Source organism: Oryctolagus cuniculus, chromosome 5, assembly GCF_964237555.1.
Source record: "Oryctolagus cuniculus chromosome 5, mOryCun1.1, whole genome shotgun sequence".
NCBI lineage: Eukaryota > Metazoa > Chordata > Mammalia > Lagomorpha > Leporidae > Oryctolagus > Oryctolagus cuniculus.
Genome location: NC_091436.1, coordinates 117084484 through 117112289, shown reverse-complemented (window position 1 = coordinate 117112289; position 27806 = coordinate 117084484). Strand labels below are relative to the sequence as shown.

The following is a 27806-nucleotide window of genomic DNA, read 5'->3' as shown; positions in this document are numbered from 1 at the left end:
TACGGACTGTGGGGAGAAGCCAGGAGAAATGAGGGAGGAATATTGTTGGAAGAAAACTTAGGGAAATATACCGGGTAGAGAAAAATGTTAGGGAAATTGAAGCCGCGGGGGGCAGGCCGAGGTGGAAACGTAAGCCAGTTTGGAATTCTTTAAGTCAGCCCGGGGGGCAAAAGGTGAAAATCTGGAACCAGAGGCAGAGACGTGGGCCGCCAGGTTGGAATCCGTTAGATTAGCCCGGGGAGCAAAAGACGGGAAGCCAAACCGTAAGGCAGAAACGTAAGCTATAGGTTGAATTCGCCAGGTTAGCCCGGGGAACTTAGATTGAATACCAGTGGCGGAAACGTGAGCTGTGCTGTGTGACTCGTGGAAGCTGCCACGCGCAGAGAGAGCGTGTGGGGCACAAGTAGATAGGGAACCCGGGGCTAGTGCGAGGCCGTGGTGCGGGCGCGAAGGGGCGCAGAGACCACGGAGTGCGCGCGCGAAGCCGGGAAGCCGCGCAGATGAGAGAAGCGCGGGCTGAAGCGGCTCAGAGCCGGGAAGCCGCCGAGAAGCAGCCTCGGGGCGGGCGCCAGGAAGCCGCAGAGATAAGAGAAACAGAAGTTTAGAAGTAAAATGAGAGAAATAGGAATGCTGGCAGATAGAAGTAAAATAGGAGAGATAGGAATGCCCGGAGGTAGAGAAATAGAGAAAAATAAGGCCTCCCCTCAACATGGCAATGAGAGAGCTTGGATTCGGTCTGCCTGATTAGGGAGGTGGTGAGCACCTGCGGGCAGCTAGCAGCTTATGCGCCGCAGGTCACCGAAGACAGGCACGAATTAACATCAATAAGTCTCCCCACAATACCACAATGAGAAGGCTTGGATTCGGTCTGCCTGATTAGTAAGGCGGTAAACACCAGCAGGCAGCTCGACCAGAGTATGAGCTGCAGGTCACCGAAGATAGGCACGAATCAACACCAATAAGTCTCCCCACAATACGGCAATGAGAAGGCTTGGATTCGGTTTGCCTGATTGCTAGGGCTTGTAAGCACCTGCAGGCAGTTCTAGCAGAGCGTGCGTTGCAGGGCACCGAACACAGGCACGCATCAGCGCCTAAAAACCTCCTCACAACATGGCAAAGAGAGGACCCGGATTCGGTTTGCTTGTAAGCACCTGTGGGCAACTCTAGCAAGCAGAGCAGAGTGTGTGCCACGGGGCACCGAAGACAGGCGCGTATCAACGCCAAAAAATAAAAAGAAAGGGGGATCTGTGGGGAGCAACCCGGACTAGACTAAGTTACTAGAATTAAGACTTATTCTATGCATCTGCTCTCCCACAATATGGCGCTGGGAGAGGAGAAAACAGCTTCTACGCAGCTGCCTCTTGCCAACTTGAGTGATGACCTCCAGGAGCTGATCCTGCTCCTGATTGGAGGAGAGCAGCGTACTCGGCGTGTGGGCAGCCGAGTTGGGATTGGCGGAAGAGGACTATAAAGGAGGAGAGAGACAACATGCACCAGGAACATCTAAGGGGAACATCTATCTGGAGGAACACCTGTGCAGCCCCCGAGAGAGCCGGCCGGCGGTGTGCTGCTCCCCTGCGGAAGTGGGGAAAGTGGCCAGGGGGAACCGCCCTTCCACGGAGGTGGAAGGGACAGTAGCCAACCCGGGAAGAACCAGCAGCAAACCCGGGGAGGGCCGAGCAGACGAAAGAACAGCGCAGGGTTCTGTGTCGTTCCTCCACGAAGAGGGGGAGCTACACTCTGGAAGTTTTACAGACAAAAAAAAAATAGAAATTAGAAAACTAAAAATCTGTGTTAGATATTCATGGGATACTGTCAAACACTGCAACATTAGTTTTAGGAGTTTCTTAAGCTGTGGAAAGAGAGAATGGATTAGAAGGTCCTTTTAGTGAAATAACTACAGAAAACTTCCCCAATTTGGAGAAAGAAAGGGACATCCAAGTACAGGAAATTCATAGAACTCCCAATAGACATGACCAGAAAAGAAAATATCCTCACCACAACACATTGTAGTCAAACTCCCCACAGTAAAATAGAAAAAAAGGATTCTAAAATCCTTTAGAATTCACAAGAGAAATGCGGGGTTACTTTCAGAGGATCTCCAATGAGACTCACAGCTGACCTCCATTAGAAACCCTACAGACTAGGAGAGAATAGTGAGATGTATTCCAAGTCTTAAGAGAAAAAAACCGTCAACCCAGAATAATTGTATCCTGAAAGCTTTTATTTGTGAATGAAGGTGAACTAAAGACTTTCTATAACAAATAGAAATTGAAAGAATTTGTCACCACTTGTTCAGCCTTACAAAAGATGCTTAAGGATGTGCTACACAAAGAAACACAGAAACATGGTCATCACTATGAAAGAAGGTGAAGGCAGAAAATCTCCCAGTAAAAGCACAAAGGAAATCCAAAGTAAACAAGAGGAACATTTATATAGGAAAAATGACAGGGAAATTGAACTTATTCTGTTTTTTTGTTTTGTTGTTGTTGTTGCATATTTTAATGTTTAAATTTGAATATTTACATTTTACTACTGTTAATTTAAGTAAAATTTGTTAAGTGGTTAAAATGAGGTTATCAATGAAGAAACTTAAAAACAGCCTCACTCGTGTAACTGCTTAAGTAAAACTACATTTTGTGTTCTGTGTTAATACACTGTTATTGATATATTTCTGTTTAAATAAGTGGTGACACTTAAAAAGAAAAAGAAACACAGACAAATAAGGTACCAGAGTTTTCCTAATAAACATTGTGTGGGAACTCATATGCTCCCAAAAGTTAACTTTGACTAAACTTCAGTGTGGTTACTCTAGTTCCTTTCCTAAAGTAAGCATTCTACCCAGTGTGTATCATATTTTCCAGGGGAAGAAATTCTGGTTACAATAGTTAAAGCTGTGCAACAATAAGCACCCATTTCACACATGACAAGGGTTCCTGGAGAGTGCGGTGATGGAAAGTACAGCAGAGGCCCTTTGATGGCAGGACCTTAGATAGTCATTGGCCCACAGCACACCACACGCTGAGGGCACCCCAGGTTCTGTTCTGTTCTTGCTTGAGGGCACAGGCTCTCTTCCATAACTGAAAGAACACACACTCCCTTCCCTCCAGTGACATTTCCTCCTAAATCAAAACCTAGTTGTGTGCATCAGAGGGGTCAGTGTGGAGGTGAAGTGAACCTACAAGAATAAGCAGCTGTTCCTGTGATTCATGCGCTTTTCTTGATGGATCTAAATTAGATTTCCTAGTGACCAGACTCCTCTCTCTAGCTGTCAAACTAATAAATCTTACCTTCTCCATGTTATGTACCCAAGAGGGGCCATTTAAGTTTAAAAGCTATAATGCTATAGAATGAACATTTTACTGCTTATGCTTCCAGTTTGAAGAGAAATTGATGAAAACTTGAAAGGATTAGGAAAAGTTAAGAAATGGTTAAAAATAACTATCTAAATGTCTTTGATGGGTGTACTGAGTAGAATATTTAAACACAAGATGATGCCTGTGTGTTGGCAGGGTTGTGATCAGAATGGTACAGAGGGAAAGATTGGCTCATTTGTGAACAGGCCTGACATCTGAGAGCTGAAAGGGCCAACCCTCTCTGAGTGTCTGCTAAAGGAACCTTCCACAGTGCCTGTTGAAACCTCCTCCTTGCTTTGTGGTGCTTTATTCTCCATGAATGAGCTACAGTCTGGTCACATTCACACACTGCCAGGCTTTCACGTGAATGAGGATGAAAGGAGAAATTTAACAGCTTTTTTGAGTTCTTTCTTCTTTCATATTTCAGAAGGCAATGTCCTTGTAATTTTTAAGGGTTCATAATGAGATTGTTGAATTGGCTGAAAATCCAGTTCAGAGTAAAAGGATGTTGAGGAAGAACAAGGGCCAGCAGCATCGAGTCAAGGACACAGGCCTTCCTTGCACACAATGTCCAGTGGTGTTATTTGAAAAACATGCATAGGCCTCACATAGGAATTTCTCTAGAGGTGGTGATGATGTTATGAATGCCTTGAGACTTTAGGAACTTCCTACCCAAAATGGTATCCAGATGGTCCCTGGTTGTAGCATCTCCAAGTTCTCCCTAAAATCTCCACGAAGATAAAGTAAACACCAAAAGTACAGGGACCTACAGTGTATCTAGATGGGAAATAAAAATATCAATGAAATAATGGACACAAAAGGGGAGGAGTGATATGAAAAAGAAGGAATACAGAGCGCTGAAACCAGAATATTATTTCACTTGAAAGAGAATGCATTTTTTTTTATTTTGTATTTTTGGTCATTTCAACAACAAGCACTTTAATATCTTGAAAAAGAGTGTTTCATATGCATTTTACTACCTTCTTTCCATTCTTCTTCCAAAAGATGATGCGTTGATATTACAGAAAGGGCCTATGGTTGAGAAGGATGAGATGAAATTGGTGCAGACCAAATCCATTCTCAAAGCCATTCTCAACTACATTGCCAACAAATACAACTTCTATGGAAAAGACATACAAGACAGAGCCCTGTACACTATATTTTCTGTTCTTACATCAGCAGGTAGCACAGGGGTGATGTGGGGCCTACTCTAAGTGAGTAGCACCATGGCAGGGGGAGCAGGATCAGCAGCAGGCAGAACAGTGGGCATGCACTGAGGTCTAGAGTGACAGTCATATGGAGATCAGGGAAGAGTATCTTGGGGTTGATTCAGACAGGTGTGACCATAGGAGGAGATGCAGTTCATGGAAATAGTCCAGTGATGAAAGTTTCCAAACACTGAAGAACCATGAGTCTGGAAGGTGGAGGAATCATAAAACCAGGGGCTCAGGCCTTTACAGGCTGGACTACAACTAACAACTTGGAACAAAGGACAAACTATTTAAGTGCCCTGAGATAAAGAATTGAGAAGGGAAGGATGCAAGCAAACTGGTTTCAAATTACACAAATTTCAAGAATAAGTCAGAACTCCAAGTTACCAGATGATTTTGTGGAAGATTCAATTTGACAAGGCTTAGGAGAGTCTGGGGCCAAAGAACACAGAGTTACTAAATTCATTTTATAGACAACTTAAGCAGCCAGATTCAACAAAACTAAAGCTTGAGGATTTCCTTTCTGTTTTGATGAAGTTGCATGGCTAAAAATAAAATCTTGTGTGGAACTATATGTTACTAACAACCCAGAAATTCCACACTATGTATCAATGTATGTGACAATGTAGCATTTGATGTATTTTGTTATGGTACCAAGTAATTATCTATAGTTCTATATGTTTACATGTGAGGCAACGTCAAAAATTCCTGGAAAATGAAATTAAATGATAGCTTTATTTTAGTGCAAAAAACTTTTGAAATCCATAATATGAGGAGTCTTCAAAAGTTTAAAAAGGGGTTGGCCTTGTGGTACACTGGGTTAAGTGGCTGTTTGATCCCCATATCAGAATGCTGGTTTGAGTCCCAAATACTCTGCTTTCAATCCAGCTTCCTGATAATGTACCTGGGAAAGCAGCAGCAGATAGCCATGTACTTGGGTCGCTGCTATCTGTGCAGGAGACTCAGGTGGAATTCAAGGTCTAGCCATGGCTGTTGGTGCCATTTAAGAGAATGAACTAATGAATGGAAGGCCTCTTTCTCTCTCTTTCTCGGTTTTCAAATAAAATGAAAATAATATGTAAAAAAGTTAAAACGTGATTTTATTTTACATGTGTCACACTGACAAACAAAATGTATGGCTGCAGGAATTCCAGGGTTCCCCATTGTTCTCAGTTTACATGTTCCTTCAGGTCCATTACATTTTTTTTTTAAATAGACAGGTGCCATGTAATTAGGTTCATATACGTTTACTATAGTCACATCTTTCTGTTGAATTGGTCCCTTAATCATTACATAGTACCCTTCTTTGTCTCTTTTAACAGTTTTTGTGTCAAAGTCTATCTTGTCTGATATTAGGATGGCTACCCCAGCTCCCTTTGCTTTCTGTTAGCATGTAATATCTCTTAAATGTCAGCTGTGAGTCTAGTTGGAGATTTCCTGAAAGTATTCTGGGGTTTCTGTCGTGTAAATTTTAGAATCTTTTCTTTATGTTCTGTTGTGGAAAATTTGACTATAATGTCTTGTGGTGAAAAGTTTTTCTGGCCATGTCCATTAGGAGTTCTATGTGCTTCCTATAGTTGGATGTTCCTTTCTTTCTTTAAATTGGGGAAGTTTCTGTAATTATTTCACTAACAAGGTCTTCTAATCCATTCTCTTTTTCCACACTTTCTGGAAATCCTAAGACTCATACGTTGGGTTGTCTTTAAGTTTTCTAATTTCTTCTTCCTCTGCTTTTTTTTTCTTTTTTCTTTTTTCGGTCTGACTGAAAGATTTCCAAGGATTTGTCTTCTAGTTTGGATATTCTTTCTTCTGCCTCACCAGTTCTGGTGTTAAGGGTTTCCATCTAATTTTTTACTCAATCTATTGAATTCTTCATTTCTAGTATTTCATTTTTATTTCTATTTCAAATCTCAATTTCATTGGAAAAAATTTCCCATGTATAGATTTCCTTAATTCATGGATTTTCTTCTGATTACCTCTGAGTAATTTTATGATTACTTTTTTTGACTTCCACTTCTGGCATTTCATCAATGTCTTTATCTTCACACTGTAGTATTAAAATGTTGTTGTGTTCCTTTTGGGGCATCATGTTTTCTTTCTCATTCTTGTTTCTTGAATTTCTGCATTTATATTTATGAATTTGTGAAGATACTAGTTTTTTTTGATGGCTTTTATCTTTGGACCATCCATCTGAGGCTTAATGGAGTATCTGTTTTTTCAGTGAATACCCAAAGGTATGTGGTGTTTGTGGCCAAGGGGTTCTATTCAGTGCTTATGGGTGAAGGGAGTGTCCAAGGTAACACCAGAGTTGGGCATGGTATATCTCCTCTTTTTTTTTCATAGGGGAGGGTTTAATCAGCTCTTTTGGCATAGTCTCTCCCTCACCTCCTCTCCTCCAAGGTAACCAATGCCTGGGTGCTAGCCCCAGTGCTTGCAATATACACCCATGCTGCCATAAGAGCCACATGAAGGATCCATTCAGTCCTCAGTGTGAGCACAGTTCCCTCCGCAATGACCTATGTTAGGCAATCAGGAAGCCCCAAGCATTTGGAGACTCCCACAGCAACTGCCCAGAGACCCAGCCACACCATGCACCCTCCCATGCAGCCAGTGTTTCCGCAGTCTCAGCGCCCAAGGCTTCCACAGTCATAGGGCACCAGGGATCCTCTCTACCCTTCTAGTATGTCCCATCCACAGAGAGGTGGAGATGCTCCAAGAGCCACCCACCTGTTGGAAGCCTGAGGAACCTCACAGCCTATGTGGGTGTCCAGCCCCCTGTCAATCCTCCCACTCAGACTCAGGTGTTTCCTCTCAGCTGGTTGTTGGGTGCACAACACAAGCTGGTACAGCTGTTATGATGTCCAAAATGTCACCTGTCCTCTTTCAGCTAGTTGTAGGGCACTACTGTTTGGAGGTCTGGGAGAGAAAAATGTTCCCCCCCTTTCCCTCTAGGTTGGCAAGTACACTGTCCCCCACAGAGCTTCAAGCCAGACTCATGCCAGGCTCTCCCTGCAGCTTTATTACCAGTGGGTCAGGCTGCTGCGGTCTGGTCTCACGTCTCTCTTCAAAGTTGATGATGCTGAGGTTCTTGGCTGCTGGGGTCCTTGGCTGTGCACTTCCATAGCCTCCACGGAGGCCTATGGCATCCCTCTTTCTTCCCTGGAGTTTCCACAGCAGTTTTCCCCCTAACTCTTCCCTGAAATTGCATTCTCTCCACTTCTTTTTTAAAATAAAAAACTGTCTTTGCCTAGACTAGAGCAGTAAGCTCATTCTCTATTCTGCATTCTTGGAATCTCCAAGATTTTATTTTCAACTAAGCAGTTCCATTGGAACAGTGAGAAGACTCTCCAGCTCTGGTTCCTTTGGTCCTGTATGAAACACGTCTGGTCCAGATTTCTTTGGTACAGGTCTTTCCAACCCTTATTTACATAATACGTTCACATCAGGGCCGGCATTGTGGCTCCGCTGGTTAAGTTGCTAGCATCCCATGTGGGAGTGGCAGTTTGAGTCTGCTACTCTCCAGTGGAAAAATTCTTTCTCTCGGCATTTCCTTTTCTTTGTGTCACCTGGCCTTGCAAATAAATAAAATAAACCATTAAAAAATAAGCTCACATCATTGGGTGTTGGTTATCATTCTTATAATTTCTGGAAATTTCCTTCAGATTCTTCCCTTCCCAGATCTTTATCTCTTAACGCTCAAATAATTTTTATATTGTTCTACACTGCCAGTTGCAGTCCAGCCCCTCAACAGCCTGAGTACTTGAAATCATGATTACACTGCACTTTGGCTTCATGGTTCATCAGTGTTTGGAAACCTCTGTGACTGGGCTATGCCTGAAAACTGCATCTTATTCTGTGATCACAGTCCCCTGAATCCACTCCAGTTCCCACCAACAGGGTGCCTTTTTTTCTCCACATCCTCACCTGCATTTGTTATTTTCCAATTTTTTAATGATAGTCATTCTAACTAGGTTGAGGTGATACCTCATTATGGTTTTTATTTGCAAATCCCTGATTGTTAGTTTTATACTGAGCAATTTTTATATGTCTGTTGGCCATTTGTATATCCTCCTTTGTATAATTCCTGTTCATGATCTTTTCCCATTTCTTAACTAGTTTGTTTTGTTGCTGTTGCATTTCTTTATCTCCTTATATATTCTAGAAAGTAATTCAGCAGGTGATGGCTCAAGAAGTCCCCCCCATCCATATAGGGGTTTCAGATTAACTTTTGGGCTCATGGTTTCAACTTGGCCCTATCTCAACTCTTGCTGGCATTTAGGGTGTGAAAAAATAAATGAAGGATCTCTCTCTCTCTCTCTCTCTCTCTCTCTCTTTCTCTCTTTCTTCCTCACAAATTAAAAGAAGTGGGGGCCATCACTGTGGCTCACTTGGTTAATCCTCCGCCTGTGGTGTTAGCATCCCATATGGGCTCCGGGTTCTAGTCCCGGTTGCTCCTCTTCCAGTCCAGCTCTCTGCTGTGGCCTGGGAAGTCAGTGGAAGATGGCCCAAGTGCTTGGGTGCCTGCACCCACATGGGAGACCAGGAGGAAGCACCTGGCTCCTGGCTTCGGATCGGCGCAGCTCTGGTCATAGTGGCCATTTTGGGGGTGAACCAACGGAAGGAAGACCTTTCTCTGACTCTCTCTCTCTCACTGTCTAACTCTATCTGTCAAATAAAAAAAGAAAGAAAGAAAGAAAGAAAGGAAGAAAGAAAGAAAGAAAGAAGTTGCGCCAACTCCATGTGCTTGGCCAAAAAGAAAAAAAAAAAAGTTTTAAGCTTTTTTAAAATGTGAAACTCAATAATCTAAAGTTTAGAAAGTTAAAATATTTTAGAAACATATGTACCCAATTCATCCATCTTACAATGGAGATGGTGTGTATTGTGCTTTTCTGTCAGGGAAATGGAGGTGGCATGAACCAGCAGAATAAAAGGGAGAGTGAGGCTTACCCTAGTATAGGGAGTGTTTAATTGTGAGGTCCAGAGTTCAGAATTAACTGATTCTGCTCCTCATACTAAACTGGCTTAGCTGTTGACAGAAGATCACACTACAAAGGGAAATGAAATTTGATCTTCCACAGTATTTACAGCTCTCTTCCCGATAAGAAACCTTCTAGCACTTTCAAATATGCAGTCACAAAGATGTGGCCAAGAGTGGGGCAAAGGTTACCACAAAATTCTTCTGGGTCAACAGAGAATTAGAAGCATCGATGATTTCCTCTGGGCCACACTCCTGTATTTCTTCTTCACAGTCAGGATCTCAGCAGTGAGTCTGTCCTCCACAACAACCCTAGGAAATAGCTCCTAATATCCTCTTTTTTAAAAAAAATTTATTTATTTTACTTATTTTTTAGGGGAAAGGGTTTATTGGGGAACACCCTACAGAGCAGAGTGAAGGGGCGGCGAAGGAAAAAGAGAGAAGGAGACTGTGAGAGAGAGACAGAGGAGGGAGAAGAGAGAGGAGAGAAGCCAAGAGAGCGCAGGAGAGAAGGACCGAGAGAGCAAGACAGAAGGGCCAAGAGCCAAGAGCCCAGAGGAGGAGGCTGGAGAGAGGAACCCAGAGAGAGCAGGAGAGCAGGACCAAGAGAGAGCACGTGTGCAGGAACAGGCCTTTTAAAACTTTGCCTGAGGGTGGGCAGGGAAGCAGGAGCAGCGAATCCCATTAGGATGGGGGTGGAGCCTGGCTCAGGTAGCTGGGCCATGTGGCCACCTGGCTACAACTGCGCCAGTTTCTTAACATTCCCCCCCGCCTTTTTTTTATAAAGCAGGGTTTGTATGGGATTACATTAGTCCCAAAAGTCTAAGAGGGGTAGAGGGACGATGATCTGTCTTTAGAGCTACTTCCTGCTGACATGGGGTGATGATGTACTCTTCGCTGGCATGGGGCGATGTCTCAGGCCGCTGTCTCCTGGGTGGGGAGTCGAGTATATCCCTGTAGCAGCATTTGGTTGACTGCCTGGTTGCTGAAGGCCTTCGTTTGTTCCATTATCACCTGCTGTAAACACTTAGACACTGTAGTATAGAAGACAGGGTGAGAGTAGTAACCAATGATCCTAAGAGTAGCATTAACCAGGTAATAAGAGGATTTTATAGAGAAGAAATGGAGGGGGTCTCTGGTCCCTTGTGGGACCAGTTTGATGGATGTAGCTTAAAGCTGATTCCAGCCAAGACTGGGAGAAAGCCACTAACTTTTGCAGGTAGTGGGGTTTGTCTGTAAAGAAATTCTGAACAATCATACAACATTAAGTGGGGAAGAGGACCATCAGTACACACAGGTTGGGAATAGAGCCATTGGTGGTAGAGTATAGGTTATGATTACAAAGGAATGAGGCTCAAGTGGGCTAGATACAGAGGACAGAGTTGTTATTAGAGGAGCTAAGAAAGGTGCTGTCTAACTACAAATAAGTTTTCTGATTGAGAGGCAAATAGAACCTGACAGAAGGGGCTTGATAATAATCAGGTGGGCTTTAAAGCCTTGTAAATTATGAGGCTCAGACTCATCTATCTCTTCATATAGCCTACATCCTAAGGGAGGTAAGAACCTCCTTGGGGAAGGCAAGGCACCCTGTTGACTTCCATTACCTACCTGGCCTGGGAGGAGAGCTGGCCAGGTAAAGGCAAATGGCAACTCCAAAAGGAAATTTACAGTTCTGTCTGCAATGTCACTTCCACTGGCCAGGTTCTAGAAAGCCCTTGAAATTTTTTCTAATTGATAATTCTAAGGTGGGTTTTAGTAAATTAAATTTTACTGATGAAACTTTAGTTTAACTGATATTCTTTTTCAAGTATATTTTTATTCAATTCCTTAAGCCCCAGTGTGCTAAATTAATATTAAGGAAGGCTCTTTGGAAGTGAAGGCCAGTGCTCCAGGAAAGCCATTCTTATGATCTACTGAATACCTGAGTCGGAGTAAAACCATATATTGAGATCCTAACCACCAAAGTGATGCTGCTCGTAGGTATAGCCTTTGGAATGAGATTAGGTTTTGAGGGTGGAGCCCTCAGGAATGGCATTAGTACCTTATGAAAGGGCCCCCAAAGAGCCCTCTTGGCCTCTCCACCACAGTAGAGCACAGCTAGAAGTCAGCCATCTGTGAGCCAAGAACAGGCCCTCACCAGATGTCAAATCTGCCAGCGCTTTGACCTTGCACATCTCATCCTCAGAACTAGAGGTGTAAAGGTCTGGCATTGAAGCTACTCAGTCTACAACATTTTCACTATAGCAACCCACACTGCAAGGACATATTCTTGGGACCAATACATACTCTAAATCCCTAGTGCCCTTAAAGGTGAATCAGCTTCCACCTACCTTTTCAAAGGCAGAAAAATAGCGGTTTCTTGCTTTTTCTTTTATCTGAGCAAGGCTTGCCTCTTGTTCCCCAGGTGGAAGGAATGGGTAATGAAGAACCAGTTGATTCAAATCTGCTATGCCTTCCGTATACATATCAATCCTGGTAGACAAAAACAACCTAATTGTCAAATGCATCCCATGTTAGAGTTTATAGTAAAAACTTAATAGAATGGTATATAAAGGGTCCAAAGTAATTCACTGTCTGTGGGGGCCTTTCACATGCTACTAATTATGCTATGATTTTTACTTATATATCCATTTATTTCTGAGACAAACTAAGGATAAGTGTCTCAAATATTTTTGATACCCACAACCAAATGCAATTCCAAAGATGTCAATGATTTGTTAATAGTCATGGTAATGAGAGCATGTGGTGGATCCCTGCGTGATGTAAACATTGTTGTTACATATAGGATTTGAGCTCTGCTGTGCTGTGTCCTGTGCACAAACATGGCATGACTGAAGAGTCATATGTTGTCATCTCAGAAGACTTTCCCTTGCACAGCCACCTAATACATGTCCCTTCTTCTCCCACATGTGAACTATCCCAGACTACTTTTTTGCCCAATATTAGAAATTCTCCCAATTATTTCATTTATTTTTATTTGAAAGGCAGAGATCTTCCATTCACTGGTTCACTACCCAAATTTGTCAACATCGTGGGTCCTGTTATGCCAAATCCAGAAGCCCAGAACTCAATTCGAGTCAGTCACATGTGTGGCAGGGCCCCAACTAATAGTCATCTCATGGTGCCCTCTGGAGTGTGCTTTATCAGGAAGCTGGAATCAAAAACAAAGTCTGAACGCAAACCCAGGCACTCTGGTGTGGAATGTGGGAAACTCTAGTGGCATTTTAAGTGCTACACAATTTTGTGGACATTTCCTACAACACAGGTCATACATGGCTCACATGGAGCATTTTTCTGTTTGTTTTCTTTTACGCAGTGTAAAGTCCTCAAAATCCACATGTTTTGTCATATCCATCAGCTCTTCATCCCTTTTTTGTGGACAAACTCTATTCCGTGGCATGGGTAAAGCATACTGTGTGCTTTACTTATCCATTCATCTGTCCATGGACATTTGATTTATGGCCATTGTTGGGATAGGATGAATACTACTACCAAGAACATTTCTATCCAAGTATTAGATAGGAGATATTTTCATTTTTCTTGAATATAAACCTAGAAGTAGAATTGCCGTGTCATTGGTGATACTATGCTTAATTTTTTGAGGAACTGCCAATGGTTGTACATAAAGATTTTATTTCAGTCAAGCAGTACCAGTGATTCCTAAAGCTTTGAGGTACTGACTCAGTTTGACTACTTCAGTTTTGTATTAAACACTTCAAGAACCTTGGACTATCAGCCTCTGCTAATTTTTATCTACCCAGTCATCCACAGAATACACTGACATCATGGGTTCTTGAAGCTCACTCAGGTAATTTCTAGAAAATAAAAATAAGCTCCTTTGGATTCTTCCCTTCCCAGGCCTACACTCTAGATGCTCAATTGGTCCCTTCTCACAAACTCTCCACCTCTGCAAGTCTGTGCATCTGGAATCGTGTTTCTTCCATCCTCTTCACTTCATGGTCATGCACTGTCTGGAAACCTCTGTCTCTGGGCTCTGTCCATGAACTGCATTCCCTTCTATGATCACAGGCACCTGAATGCATCCCATAAATACCCCCAATGCTCACAGAACCCTGCTAAGGGGACCTCAGTGCATGCCCACAGCCCCACTGCTGCTGGTCCTGATCTCCCTACCACGGTCCTGCTCACTCAAGCCAGCCCCATATTTTCCTTGTGTCATTTGCTGATGTGAGAACAGAAAATATACCATACAGTGCTCTCTCCTTTATGTCTTTCCCATAGAGGTTGTGCTTGTCTGCAGTGTTTTTGAGAATGGCTCTGGTCTGCACCAGCTGCACTCCGACCTCAGTGCTGTCCATGGTAAAGCCTAGATTTGGGAGTGGGTGTCACTGGAAGGAAGGGACAGTATGTGTTTTTAGTCATGGGGTTTCAGTACCTTGGGAAAGCCTTGCTTTCATGTGAGATAAAAACAGAACCCTGAGTGCTGCCAGCATGGGATACACCATGGGGCAATGACCACAGAAACCCCTGACACAAAAATCTTCCACTCTTATTTCTGTCACCTCATTCCCAGGAGCACAGATATGGAGGAAATGCATCCTAGTTGCTGCATACCTTTAACCCTCCCAACTGAAACTTCTTCAATTGCAAAATATGGGACACTCTAGCATGGAATTTCCAGGTTAAAGAAGGAACTGGAATCCTCACATTCATTTTTTATAGTAAAAATTTTTGATTTTTAATATGATAAATTGGCTTAATATTACTGTATTCATGTACTGAAATCGTGACCTCTGTCACATTACTAAATAATCTGTGTTTTGGTATTCTATCTATAAAGTGAGTATACTTATGTAAAGATACTATAGCTTGTTATAGGGATTAAATCACTAAATAATAAAAGGTAGGAGTGTATTAAATGTTCAATAAGTATCAGTTAGCCATAAGATTTTGACCGATGGTGATTGATTTATCATATCCCGTTTGTGTTTTTTTAAAGATTTAAGTCAGTATTATAGTAATAAAAACGTACATTCTGCATGGTCTAGCTCCAGTAATTTTTTAAAGATTTATTTATTTGAAAGTCAGAGTTACAGAGAGGTAAAGCGAGAGAGAGAGGGAGTGAGATAGGTCTTCCATTTGCTGGTTCACTCCCCAATTGGCCACAATGGCTAGAGCTGCACCAATCCGAAGCCAGGAGCCAGGTGCCTCCTCCGGGTCTCCCAACAGGGGTCCAGGGGCCCAAAGACTTAGGCCATCTTCCACTGCTTTCCCAGGCCATAGCAGAAAGCTGGATTGGAAGTGGAGCAGCCGGGACACGAACCACGCCCATATAGAAAGCTAGCACTGCAGGCTGCGACTTTACCCACTACACCACAGCACTGGCCCCTCCAGTAATTTAAATATTGGTGTAAATTACTCCTCATCCTGTGACAAGTCTTTTAGGGTTAGTGTCATTGAGTTTCAAGGCTGTTCCAATCTGATAAAAATTTTTGATTGATTCCTAGTAGTTAATACTATTATGAAAATAAATTTTTATTTAATAATAATAATGTTGTTTACTTAAGATGCAGAATCTATGAAGCCTAAAATAAGGAGACACTTATTAAGATGTTCTGTATTTCAGCCGGCGCCGTGGCTCACTAGGCTAATCCTCCACCTGCGGTGCCAGCACACCAGGTTCTACTCCCGGTCGGGGCGCCGGATTCTGTCCCAGTTGCTCTTCTTCCAGTGCAGTGGAGGATGGCCCAGGTCCTTGGGCCCTGCACCCACATGGGAGACCAGGAGAAGCACCTGTCTCCTGGCTTTGGATCAGCGCAGTGCTCCGTCCGCAGCGGCCATTGAGGGGTGAACCAATGGTAAAGGAAGACCTTTCTCTCTCTCTCTCTCTCACTGTCCACTCTGCCTGTCAAAAGGAAAAAAAAAAAAAAGATGTTCTGTATTTCAATGTCAATATGATTCGATTCTCATCTTGTCTCTGGTTTATAGTAGCATGTAATTTGGACATAATTACTTTATGTCTCTAAGCTTTAATTTATTCATCTACAAAATGGAAGTAGAACATTTTAAGAAGAATATTTTGGTGTATTTAACATTTACAGTGCAGGGCATAATCCACCTAACTCAAGTGGTTAATAATATTGATGTTTGAAATGGTTTAAAGGAGTTCTTTAGGAGAAAAAAATCAGGAATTTCTGGGTTTATAACATCTTGAATGACAGATTTTGCTGTGAAATCACAGGATTGCACAGCATCATGATACAGAGATTTAATATAGCATGTTCAAAATTTACCACGTCCTGTTTTAGGGAAAGTGTGATTGGTGGTGGGTGGTCATTGCAGGAGTGGAGTTGGAGAGAGGTTGCTCATGAGGATAAAGTGATGGGTGGGTTTGTAGGAATCGGTGGTGGAGCACAGAGAAACCACAAGCTCCAAGCACAGTTCCAGTCAGCCTCTGCCTGTTAGCCTGGGCATCATGAAGAGATGAAGAAGATTTGGGCCACGAGCATTACCCCCCTTCACCCTCCTGTGCTGAGCTCATTCTGCCCAGAAGCTCTGAACCTATCCTTGACCACAAAGCTGAGTTATGGATGATGGTGAAACTTCACTATATATTTATACAGAGATAAAGCAACCCGGAATGGAACTGCAGTGTTTATGATAATTTATGTGTTGTTTCTTCATAAAATTGAGAAATGATGAGGCTGAAGTCTCATGCAACATGAACTCCATCCAGGCTCTGGCTGTGGTGGGCATTTGGGGAATGAACCAGCTGATGAAGGATTTCTCTTTCTCTCTCTTTCTCTCGTTCTGCCTTTCAAATGGGTGAAAATAAACAAATACACATTTTAAAAGATCGCCTCACATGAAAGCCTTCTTTTCTACTCCCATCTGAGGTACAAGAGCTCCAGAGATTATCCATGAACGGTTGTCACAGCTGAGGTTCCCCTCATCTGCACTAGGCAGTTTTTTCTTATTAGCACCACTAGAGGGCAGCACTCAGCAAAGTCACTCAGACACTTGCCAGCATTACCTGTTCAAACAAGGAAGAATGGTCTTTTTTTCTTTTTCTTTTTCCGTTTTTTAGATTTGTTGTATTTATTTATTTTAAAGCCAGAATTAGAGGCAAGAGCGAGAGTGAGAGATCTTCCATCTGCTGGTTCACTCCCCCAATGGCCGTAGCAGCCTGGGCTGAACCAGGATGAAGTCAGGAGCCAGGAGCTTCATCAAGGTCTCCCACATGGGTGCAGGGGCCCAGTCACTTTGGCCATCCATTGATGCTTTCCCAGGTGCATTAACAAGGAGCAGGATCAGGAGTGGAGCAGCCAGGACTCCAACTGGGTCCCATATGGGAGGCTGATGCTGGAGACCATGGCTTAACCTGCTAAGCCACAATGCTGACCCCAAAAATGGACTTTTAATTTGTGGGTTTCTAGATATTCCCATTTCTCATTTGAGTCACAGATTTACTTGTCTCCATCCTCATAGATGTACAGCCAGGGTAGGAACAGGGATCCTGCCTATCTTCTTCCTTGTGGATCTAGCACAAAATCCGGCACTAACTAGGTGCTCAAGAAAATGATTACAGAATGAATGGATAGTTTGTTATAATCCATTCCCTCCCACCTCCTATTCATTGTTTTATGTTAGCTTTAATGACATGCGTTGCCTAATATACCTTTTAGAAGTTTCTAACATGTACAGACAGGAAAGTGTAATATTGCTCCTTGTACCCCTCACCTAGCTTCAACAATTATCACCAAACCAATGTCCTTTCATCTTTCTGCAAACCAGTCTTTCCTTCATAATAACTTGAAGGGCACCCTAGATATTCTATTTAGTCATGCACATCAAAATGACCCTTTCATAAACCACAAACTACACAAAAGAAGGATCATCAAAAAGTTAATGGAAAATGTATACTCATATTTAAAAATCTTTTTGAATTTCAAAACTACTTTTGCATCAAAATCAATTATCATTTCATTTCATTTTTCCATGTACTTTTTTAGAATTTGCTCATACAATGTTTTACCCCTAATATTATAATGGGGCTAAAAAATTCCTAAATCTTAGTGAAAACATGGCTGATTCAAGAGGTGTGAGGAAAGAAAACCTGCAAAGAGGAAAAAGATGAACCACCCTCAAAACAAATTCAGAATGGAGGATTTAGTGTAAATCTGTGAAAATCACAACAAATTCCTTAAGGGGTTTGAAACATGGACACTGGGCTGCTGGGGTGGTGCAGCTTTTTGTGCCACTGCCTGGGACTCCAGCATTCCGTATGGAGCATCAGTTTGCATCTGGGCTGCTGCACTCTGATCTAACTTCTGAAAGCATGCCTGGAAAGCCAGTGGGTAATGTCCCAAGTGCCTGGGCCCCTGCCACCCACGTGGGAGACCTGGATGGGATCCTAGGCTATTGTCTTTTGAACTACCTTAGGCTTGTGTGAACCAGGGAATGGCAGGTGTTTCTGTTTCTTCCTCTCTCTCTGTTGCTCTGTCCTTCAAATGAATCACTATTTTTTTAAACCAAATGCCAAAATATTTTTGTTAGTATGAAGATTGTGGAGCACTATTGGTTTAAGTAAATCTATGATGAAAACTGAAAGGAAACAAGCAAATCACAAAGAACATGTCTTAGAAAACAGTGATGCATTCTCAGGAAGAGCCTCAGGCAGGTACTTCAAGATATATACTGAGAAAGGCAATGTAACCATAAAGGCAACAGCTTCATGAGTGCTACTATTCCTGGAGCTCTTCCAGTGGAACAGATGTGGAGGTGGAAGGCAGTGATATTGGTGACCCTGACCCTGACCCTGGGTAGGCCTAGGCTAACGTGTGTGGTATCTTAGATTTTATCAAAGAAGTTTTAAAAGTAAAAGAATGAAAATAAAAAATTTTACATTTGAAAAAGGTATAGAAAGATACAAAGAAAGAAAATCTGTTGTTTAGCTCTTAACGTGTTTGTATTTTAAACTAAATTCAATTTAAAAAAAGGATGGAAAAGTTAACAAATAGTTTGCTAAGTAAAAAAAAGTGACAGTAAGCTATAGCTAACTTATTAATAAGGAGAAATGTTTTATGAATTGAGTGTAGCCCAGACTCAAGTATTGATAAGTCTACAGCAGTGTACAGCAGGGTCTCAGCCTTCACACTCGCTCACCACTCACCACTGACTCACCCAGAGCAAATTCCATTCTGGAAGTTCCACTCATGCTTATGTCCTATACAGGTGTACTTTTTCTTGAGTCTTTTATACCATATTTTTACTGTAGCTTTTTCTATGTTTAGATATGTTTAGACACATAAATACTTACCATAATGTCCCAATTTCCTGAGCAATTCAGTACAGTAGCATCCTGTACAGCCTTGCAGCATAGGGGCAATAGACTCTACCTATAACTTAGCTGTGTAGCAGCTGTGCCATCTAACTTTGTGTGCGTACACACTATGATGTTCCCCTAATGGAATCACCTAATGACACATTTCTCAAATCTATCTCTGTTGCTAAGAGATGCATGAATATATTTTATCCTTAAATATTCAATGTGTTTCTCTAAACTGTAAGGACTATTTAACATTATCACACCCTGAACATGAATAGTTCTCTAATGGCAACAAATAGCCCATCAATGTTATTTATAATTATCGAATAAATGTCATAAATTGTTTTTATAGTTTTTAAAATGAAAATCTACAATTAAGAGTAGTATTTTAAATTTATTTTAGTGAATATGTTCTTTGATGAGAGGAAATAGTAACATTTATTGGATCAAAGCTATTAATCTTTCTTTGTAATTGGCAATTTATATTTAAAGCACCAATTTTTTCAAGTGATTCAGTAAGAAATATCTCCTAGTTTATGTGTTGAACATATCTGACACAGTCAATTTTAGGTTTAACAGAAGATGCAAAACCTACCTCTACTCCAGCTGCAGCCAGAAGCTACCGAATGGACTCCATCCTGCCCCGTGCATCCAAGTAATGAAGCTTGGGCTTCCCGGCCATGATAGTAGTCTCCTGTTCTCCCTAACATAAATAAATGAAACCATGGAATAAAAATATATTTTATGATGCATGACTAAATAAAACTATAGTGCTAAAGAAGTATCTGCCCTCTCTTTTTCATTTTTAAAATTTTGTTTATTTAAAAGATAAACATGCAAAGAAACACACACACACACACACACCTTCCATTTGCCATTTCATTCTTCAAATGTCTACAACATCCGGGTATGGGCTAGGCCAAAGCCAGAATTTAGTCTTGTTCTCCCAGGAGTGTTGCAGGACCCAACTAAGTGCACTGTCACCTGCTGACAGTGAGCATCAGCATGAAGATAGAAATGGTAGTGGTAGTGGTAATGGACCAGGGGATCCCCATTACTCCAAACTCTTGTCACAGTGACTGCTTTCTTCATGCCAGGATGGGAGAAGCTCCTGGAAGATCTTCCTTGGTTCACATGTTACCTATTAACATTGACCCTCACATGGACCAGATCAGTTCCAGGTTCCCATTGGCTACAATGGGACTGTTCTTGGCAGACTAATACATGAGATCTGTGGTAATAGTGCCACATGGGAGTTAGTGAGAGGAGGAACTAGAAAACTGAGATTGATTTCAAATCTCCTAATGACCCTGCTCCAATCCCAGATCTTTTTGATGCATTATGTGTTTAATCCTCATAACCAGCTGTTGCTACTATCTGTTCAGTTAATCTGTAACTATTATTACTATTATCTGTAACTGTTATCTGTAACTATTATTACTATCTGTAACTATTACTAATCTGTAACTATTATTACTATTATCGGTAAATATTATTACTATCTGTTCAGTTAATGAAACTGAGTGTCAGAGAGGTCATATGCAATACAGACAGTCACACTCTATCTGAGATGACATGAGAATCCAAACTAGAACTAAAAAGGAGGCAGTACTGAAACCCAGATGGTGAAGGCCTTGGAACCAGAGTCTGCTACTAACTAGGACCCAGAAGGTCCAATGTAACTCTTCAGTTCTGTAGTTGTGAGGCTGTATATGATCAAAAGCAGACATTATGCCCTGGACTCACTTAACTGCAGCTCAAAAATTCAAAATCTTTCCACTAACAGGGCATGTTAGTTCCTTTCTTCTTTTGGAATTCTATGTTCAACCCCTGCTGTTTTGTAATCTAAGAAAGAGATGATGCTGAACTGACTTCACAGCATAAGAACTGGGTCTAATATTGATTAATGTCAGTCAACGTCACACAGTCTCACAGATGTGTCTTTATTTTATCCAACAAAACTCACCTGAGTTGGGTGGGCATTGTTGTGCAGGGTATTAAGTCACTACTTGGGATGCCTGCATCCCATATTGGAGTGCTGGTTCAAGTCCTGGCTACTCTACTTCTGATCCATTTTCCAGCTAATATATACTGGGAGGCAGCAGAAAATGATTCAAGTACTTAGACCCCTGCCAGTCACCCACATGTGAAATATGCATGGAGTTCCAGGATGCTACCTGGGCCAGCTTCAGCTTCACATCTGGGAGTGAACCAGCAGGTAAAAAGATCTCTCTCTCTCTCTCTCCCCATGTGTATTTGTGTGTGTCTTCTATTCAAATAACAAAGTTTAAAGATCCTCTTTTAGTGTTGAGCACAATAATCTAACTTTCAAAAAGTTAAAGTATCCTAGAAACATACTCACATAAATAATCCATCTTACAATGGAGATGATGTATACTGTGCTTTCCTATTAGGGGAATGGAGATGAAATAGACCAGCAAATGAAAGGGTGAGTGAAGCTCAAAGTAGTGTGTGGGTGTGTAATTGTGAGCGTCAAGAGTTCACAGAGTTAAGATTCTTATCCTCACACTAAACTCCCCTAGCTGTTGATTGAGAATCAAGTTACAAAGGAAAATGGAATTTGATCTTACATAACATGTATCATAATGCTCCTCCAGATAAGTAACTTTCTCCCCTTTCCAAATATGAGATTACAAAGACCTGGCAAAGAGTGAAACAAAGGTCACCACAAAGCCCTGCAGGGTCAGCAAAGAATGAGAAGAAAGGAGGCTCCATGATTTTCTGTGAGACTGTCCCCTGCATTCCTCCTTCACAGTCAGCAGTCAGGGATGGAGGCTCCCCTCCAAGCAACCCTAAAAAACGACTCCTGATGTCCTCCTTACAGAGGAGTCCTGAGGGCCAGAGAGAAATCAGCTGCCCAAGCAAACTCCATGTGTTGCTGGGTGAGGGGGATCTCTTCCTTCTGATTTCAGGGCTATAAGTTCTCCATTCCATGTGGAACCTTACCCATACTCTGGGCTTCCCTCTGCACACCTGATTTATGCTTTCCCATTCCCCCATTTAATATTGGAAGGGGAGGGGAAACAGGAACATCAAATTCAAGAGTTCATCTGTATTATGAACTCTTTTGAAACTTAACTGAAGGGAAAACCATAACAAAAGAGTTTATTGCTTTACTTTTACTATCCAAAAAACTGAAAAGTGAGGACTAGTAGAACTGTATTTATCTCAATTCGAAAATGAGCATATTTTGAAAGATATGTAGTATTTGATAATTGTAATAGTAATATAGAAATTATATTGCCAGGATGGTTCCAATTGCATCATTTCTTAGCAGAGAGAAGGCAGACTTACAGATAAGTTACAACTTCTTTCTTTATGATGTACATAAATGTGGTAGTAAGGAAAGCCTCTAACCTTCCTAATATGGACAGCCCCCCCCACACAAAGAATTAACCAATCAGAAAAATATGGTAATACCAAGCTTGAGACACCCTGCCTTAGCCATTCTCTAGGTTTGCTTTGAGTTGTTTGAACCTCAGAGAGAGAATGAGGCTTGCCATCTAACTAATCAGTGGCTAGGGCTGAATTAGAATCTATTTCTCCAATGTTCACAGTAATTTGTTCCTATTAGAATTCATTTTAACTTTGAGTCATCCCAGATTAGGTGGTATGACAGTAACACAATTCACAGTCGTTTGTTGAGTACTGCTATAGAGAAAGCAATTTTAGAACAAATTCCAATCCCTCTTGCTCAAGTCATATTCTTGGTTATCTAAAAAACTGCCATCTCTTTCTCTCCACATGATGTTCATGATCTCATACTGCCCCTACCTCATGCTCTATTTTTATGCATTTTTTATTTTTAGATTTCTTTAAAGATATATTCAACACAAAAGGACAAACCAATGCTTGAAATATAGCTAACCAAAGCAAGAAGGTACAAAGTGAGTATCAGATGAATTTTTTTTTGTACTAAGGACATAATTTTAAAGTATTTTTCTAGGTATCTAGAGAGGAAAATGTTAGGAAATGTAGGAATATCAAAAAGATCACTACTCGCCTTATGAAGGATGTTTCCTTCTTGACCCAAAAACTCAATACCAGGTCCTGATGTGCTGATGGGCTATCTATTCATTTCAAAAACTCGTATCCCCTGAAATCAGCAGGTCCATTTAGATTAAAGCCACTCCCATAGAGTTCAGGGGCCACAGAATTCCTCACTTAACTAAAAGAAAGTGCTAAGTCATGCTCTATCAGGATAAAAGTGATTAGTATGTTTCCTTTAAAGGCTGGCAATAAAAACTTAAATAAAAATTTCAGATAGATTTCACTGCTTTTGCCAGTTAAAGAGCAATGGCTTTTTGAAGAAACTTTGCCCAATCTCATGAGATGAATACAGGACTAAGATGAAAACTGAGCTTAGCTGGGAATGGATAGTGAGATTAGAGGATATGGTCACATGATGGAAATACTGGTCTGTAAAATAAAATCATGGACAGTTTGTTACAGGTGAATTTTAACCAAATAATAAGTAACTTTAGTATAACTATGTTCCTAACATGCATGGTAAATGGTTATGCTGAAACTATTGATTGGTTATTTCAAATTCACATTTACCTTCTATTTTTTCTGTTAAATCTAATACTAATACTTACATGGTTTGTCCTCCTGACTTACATTAGCCTGGCTAAGCTATGACATTTGCATGTGCTATTTGTTCTGACTCAACTTCTTTATCTACATCTTCTATTCTCTCAATTATGTCTCCTATCATTGTTTGCCTTCTTGTAATTCATATTCGTTTCCTCCATAGACTTTGAACTCCTAGTGATATGTAACCAGGCAATTAGTTAAAGTTTAGATGACCTGGAATCCTTGTGCCCCTGCAATGTAAACCTATTACTTTATCTGTTGGATTGACACACACCCACCTTCCCAGGATGCACCTGTCACACCTGGAACCAGGGAGATTGCCAAGACTACACTTCACTTAGTATATCCAATTGGGCTACCACCTCCTACCTCATTAAAGAGCTGGAGAGCACCAAAGAGGACTCAATTCACCACAGACCATGCTGTGAAGTATCGGTCTCATTTTCTGTCTTTCACAAGCCATGCTCTGGCAAATGATGGTTATTTCTCTTTGTGAGGCAGTCCACACTTTCTTGTGGATACATAGTCCCTTACTGGAAAATAAACCCTGTTCTTTTGCACACATTGCTAGTCTCCACTTAGCATTTTTATCTCTGTGGGAGAGAAGAACCTAGGTTGGCAATTGATATGTTTGTTGCCCACATCATAATTGGTGAACCAGCAGCCAGGAGTTTCAAATAACTGGGGGACTGGTATTTTGGTGTAGTGGGTTAAGCCTCCACTTGCCATGCTGGCATCCCATATGGGCACCAGTTGGAGACCTGGCTGTTCAACTTCCAATCCAGTTCCCTGCTTATGTGCTTAGGAAAGCAGAGAAAGATAGCCCAAGTGTTTGGGCCAATGAATCCACAAGGGAGAGCTGAAAGAAGCTCCAGGCTCCTGACTTCAACTTGGCACAGCCTTAGCCATTGCAGCCATTTGAGGAATGAACAAGAGGGCAGAAGATCTCTCTCTCTCTCTCTCTCTCTCTCCCTCCCTCCCTCCCTCCCTCCCTCTCTTTCAAACAAATAAAAAAAAGAATCTTTTTTTAAAAAGAAAGACTTGGAATAAGAATAACCCCCAAAACAGTAGTGGGTGAATGAAGCCCAACTGCCTACTTGGTGACATTTCTCTCAGGTTTTAGAGAAATTGCTTGGTCCTTTTAAAGTATCTTTCTCTGTTCTTGGAGTCTTGGACAGGCTTTTGAAATGCAAATATGGCTACCCTTACTGCTTGTCTTGGTAATTGTTGGAGATCAGCTGGAGTCTGGAAATATTAAGGTTGAAGATAAGCCATAGGAATGGTATATGGGAACATGTGAAAGGAAAATTCAAGCCCTTGGCCACCCACTTTTGTGTCTGCTGTGAGACACTAGTCAGCTCTTAGCATTGAGCCATTAATACGAGACTACATGTGGCTGACTCAGCTTTGGTATCCATATTGTCCTCAGCTCAATGTGTGGATTCTTTTTCTTCATTATTTTATTTTGTTTAAGGAATACAACTTCATGCATTTAACATACACAGATTTGGGAACATGATGATTCTTATGCCCCACATCACTCCCACCCATACTCCCACCTTTATTCCTCCTCCTCTTCCTTTCCCATAATTTACAGAGATCAATTATTCAGTTAATTTTTTAAAGATCTATTTATTTATTTATTTATTGGAAAGTCAGAGTTACACAGAGAGAGGAGAGGCAGAGAGAGAAAGAGAGAGAGAGAGAGAGAAGTCTTCCATCTGCTGGTTCACTCCGCAATTGGCTGCAACAGCTGGAGCTGTGCCGATCTGAAGCCAGGAGCCAGGAGCTTCTCCCGGGTCTCCCACATGGGTGCAGGGGCCCAAGGACTTGGGCCATATTCTACTGCTTTTCCATGCCATAGCAGAGAGCTAGATCGGAATTGGAGCATCCAGGTCTTGAACTGGCACCCATATGGGATACCGGCACTTCAGACCAGGGCATTAACCTGCTGCACCACAGTGCTGGCCCCCTCAGTTAATTTTTATACTCTTAAATTAACCATACAATAAGTAGAGTTCACCAATTAGTATGAAGAAAAAAGCAAAACAAAACAGACAAAAAAATTGTTCCTTGACAGTCAAGGCAAGGGCTGTTCAAAATCAACACATCTCAAAGTGACAGTGTCACTTCTATAGATTACATTTTAGGTATTTTATTTGCTACCACAGCTCAGAGAGTATATGATATTGGTTTTTCTGTGACTAACTTATTTCACTAAGTATAATGGTTTCCAGTTGCATCCATTTTGTTGCAAATGACAGGATTTCATTTTTTACTGCTGTATAATATTCCATAGTGTATATATACTGTAATTCCTTTATCCAGTCCTCAGTTGATAGACATCTGGGTTGATTCTATATCTTAGCTAATGTAAATTTAGCTGAGATGAACATGCGGGTACAGATCACTCTTTTATATTCTGATTTCATTTCCTTTGGGTAAATTCCCAGGAGTGGGTTGACTGTATCATATGGTAGGTCTATATTCAGCTTTCTGAGATATCTCCATGTTGTCTTCTCCACAGTGACTGTACCAGTTTACATCTCACCAACTGTGGATTAAGGTAACCTTCTCCCCATATCCTCACCAGCTTTTTTTGTTTGTTGATTTCTGCATGAGGGCAATTCTAACTGGGTGAAGTGAAACATCATTGTTGTTTTTATTTGTGTTTCCCTGATGACTAGTAATTTGAGCATTTCTTCATGTGTCTATTGGTCATTTGAAATTCCTCTCTTGAAAAATGTCTGTTCAAGTCCTTTGTCGATTTCTTGACTTGATTGTTTGTTGTGTGGTTGTTTAGTTTATTGAGCTCTTTATAGATTCTGGAAGCTAATCCTTTGTCAGTTTCATAGTTGGCAAATATTTTCTCCCATTCTGTAGGTTGCCTATTCACTTTGCTGAGTGTTTCTTTTGCAGTGCAGAAGCTTCTCAGTTTGATGTTCTTAAATTTGGTTTTGATTGTCTGTGCTTCTGGGGCCTTTTCCAAGAAGTCTTTCCCAAATCAATGTCTTGTAGGGTTTCCCCTATACTTTCTGGTAATTTGATGGTATCACATTGTGGATTTAGGTCTCTGATCCATTTTGAATGGATTTTTGTGTAAGGTATAAGGTAGGGGTCATGTTTCATCCTTCTGCATGTGAAGATCCAGTTTTCCCAGCACCATTTGTTGAAGAGATTGTTTTGGCACCAGGGGTTGATTTTTGCTACTTTGTCAAAGATAAGTTGCTTGGAGATGTGTGGATTAATTTCTTGAGATTCTATTCTGTTCCATTGGTCTACACATCTGTTTTTGTGCCAGTACCAGGCTATCTTGATTTTAATTGTCTGGTAGTATGTCTTGATGTCTGATATTGTAATACCTTCAGCTTTGTTTTTATTGTTTAAGATTGATTTAGCTATTTGGGTTCTCTTCTGTTTCCATATGAATTTTAACATCATGTTTTCTATATCTGAGAAGAACATTGTTGGCATTATGATTGGGATCACATTAAATCTATAAATTTCTTTTGGTTGTATGGACATTTTGAAGATGTTGATTCTTCCAATCCATAAACATGGAAGATTTTTCCACTTTTGATGTCCTATTTCTTTCTTTAATGTTTTGTAATTTTCATCATAGAGATCTTTGACATCCTTGGTTAAGTTTATTCCAAGATATTTAATTTTTTGTAGCTATTGTGAATGGGATTGATCTTAGAAAGTCTTTCTCAGCTTTGGCATTGTGTATACAATGGCTATTGATTTTTGTGTGTTGATTTTATATCCAGCTACTTTACCAAACTCTTATGAGTTCCAACAGTCTCTTTGTGGAGTCTTTTGCGTTCCCTATATATAGAATCATGTCATCAGAAAATTGAGATAGTTTGAATTCTTCCTTCCCTATTTGTATCCCTTTGATTTTTCTTGCCTGATGGCTCTGACGAAAACTTCCAGGATTATATTAAATAGTATTTGTGAGAGTGGGCATCTTTGTCTGGTTCCAGATCTCAGTGGGAATGCTTCCACCTTTTTCCCATTCAATAAGATGCTGCCCATGGGTTTGTCATGAATTCCCTTGATTGCGTTGAGGAATGTTCCTTCTAGACCCAATTTGCTTAGATTTTTCATCATGAAAGGATGTTGTATTTTATTAAATGCTTTCTCTTCATCTTTTGAGATAATCATGTGGTTTTTGTTCAGCAGTTTGTTAATGTGGTGTATCACACTGATAGATTTGTGAATGGTGAAACATCCCTGCATACCAGGGATAAATCCAACTTGGTCTGGGTGGATGATCTTTCTGATGTGTTGTTGGATTCTCTTGGATATAATTTTATTGAGGATTTTTGCATCTATGTTCATCAAGGCATCCTGTG

At 41.1% G+C, this 27806-nt stretch overlaps 1 long non-coding RNA gene across 1 annotated transcript; it reads right to left on the bottom strand.

The window, feature by feature from the left end:
- Positions 1-4268: 4268 nt before the first annotated feature.
- Positions 4269-19559, bottom strand: LOC138849798 (uncharacterized). Its single transcript, XR_011389003.1, has 3 exons — positions 19427-19559; positions 11873-12014; positions 4269-10576 (listed from the first exon to the last, which is right to left on the bottom strand). It is a non-coding gene; the product is annotated as an uncharacterized lncRNA (long non-coding RNA).
- Between the last annotated feature and the right edge of the window lie 8247 nt (positions 19560-27806).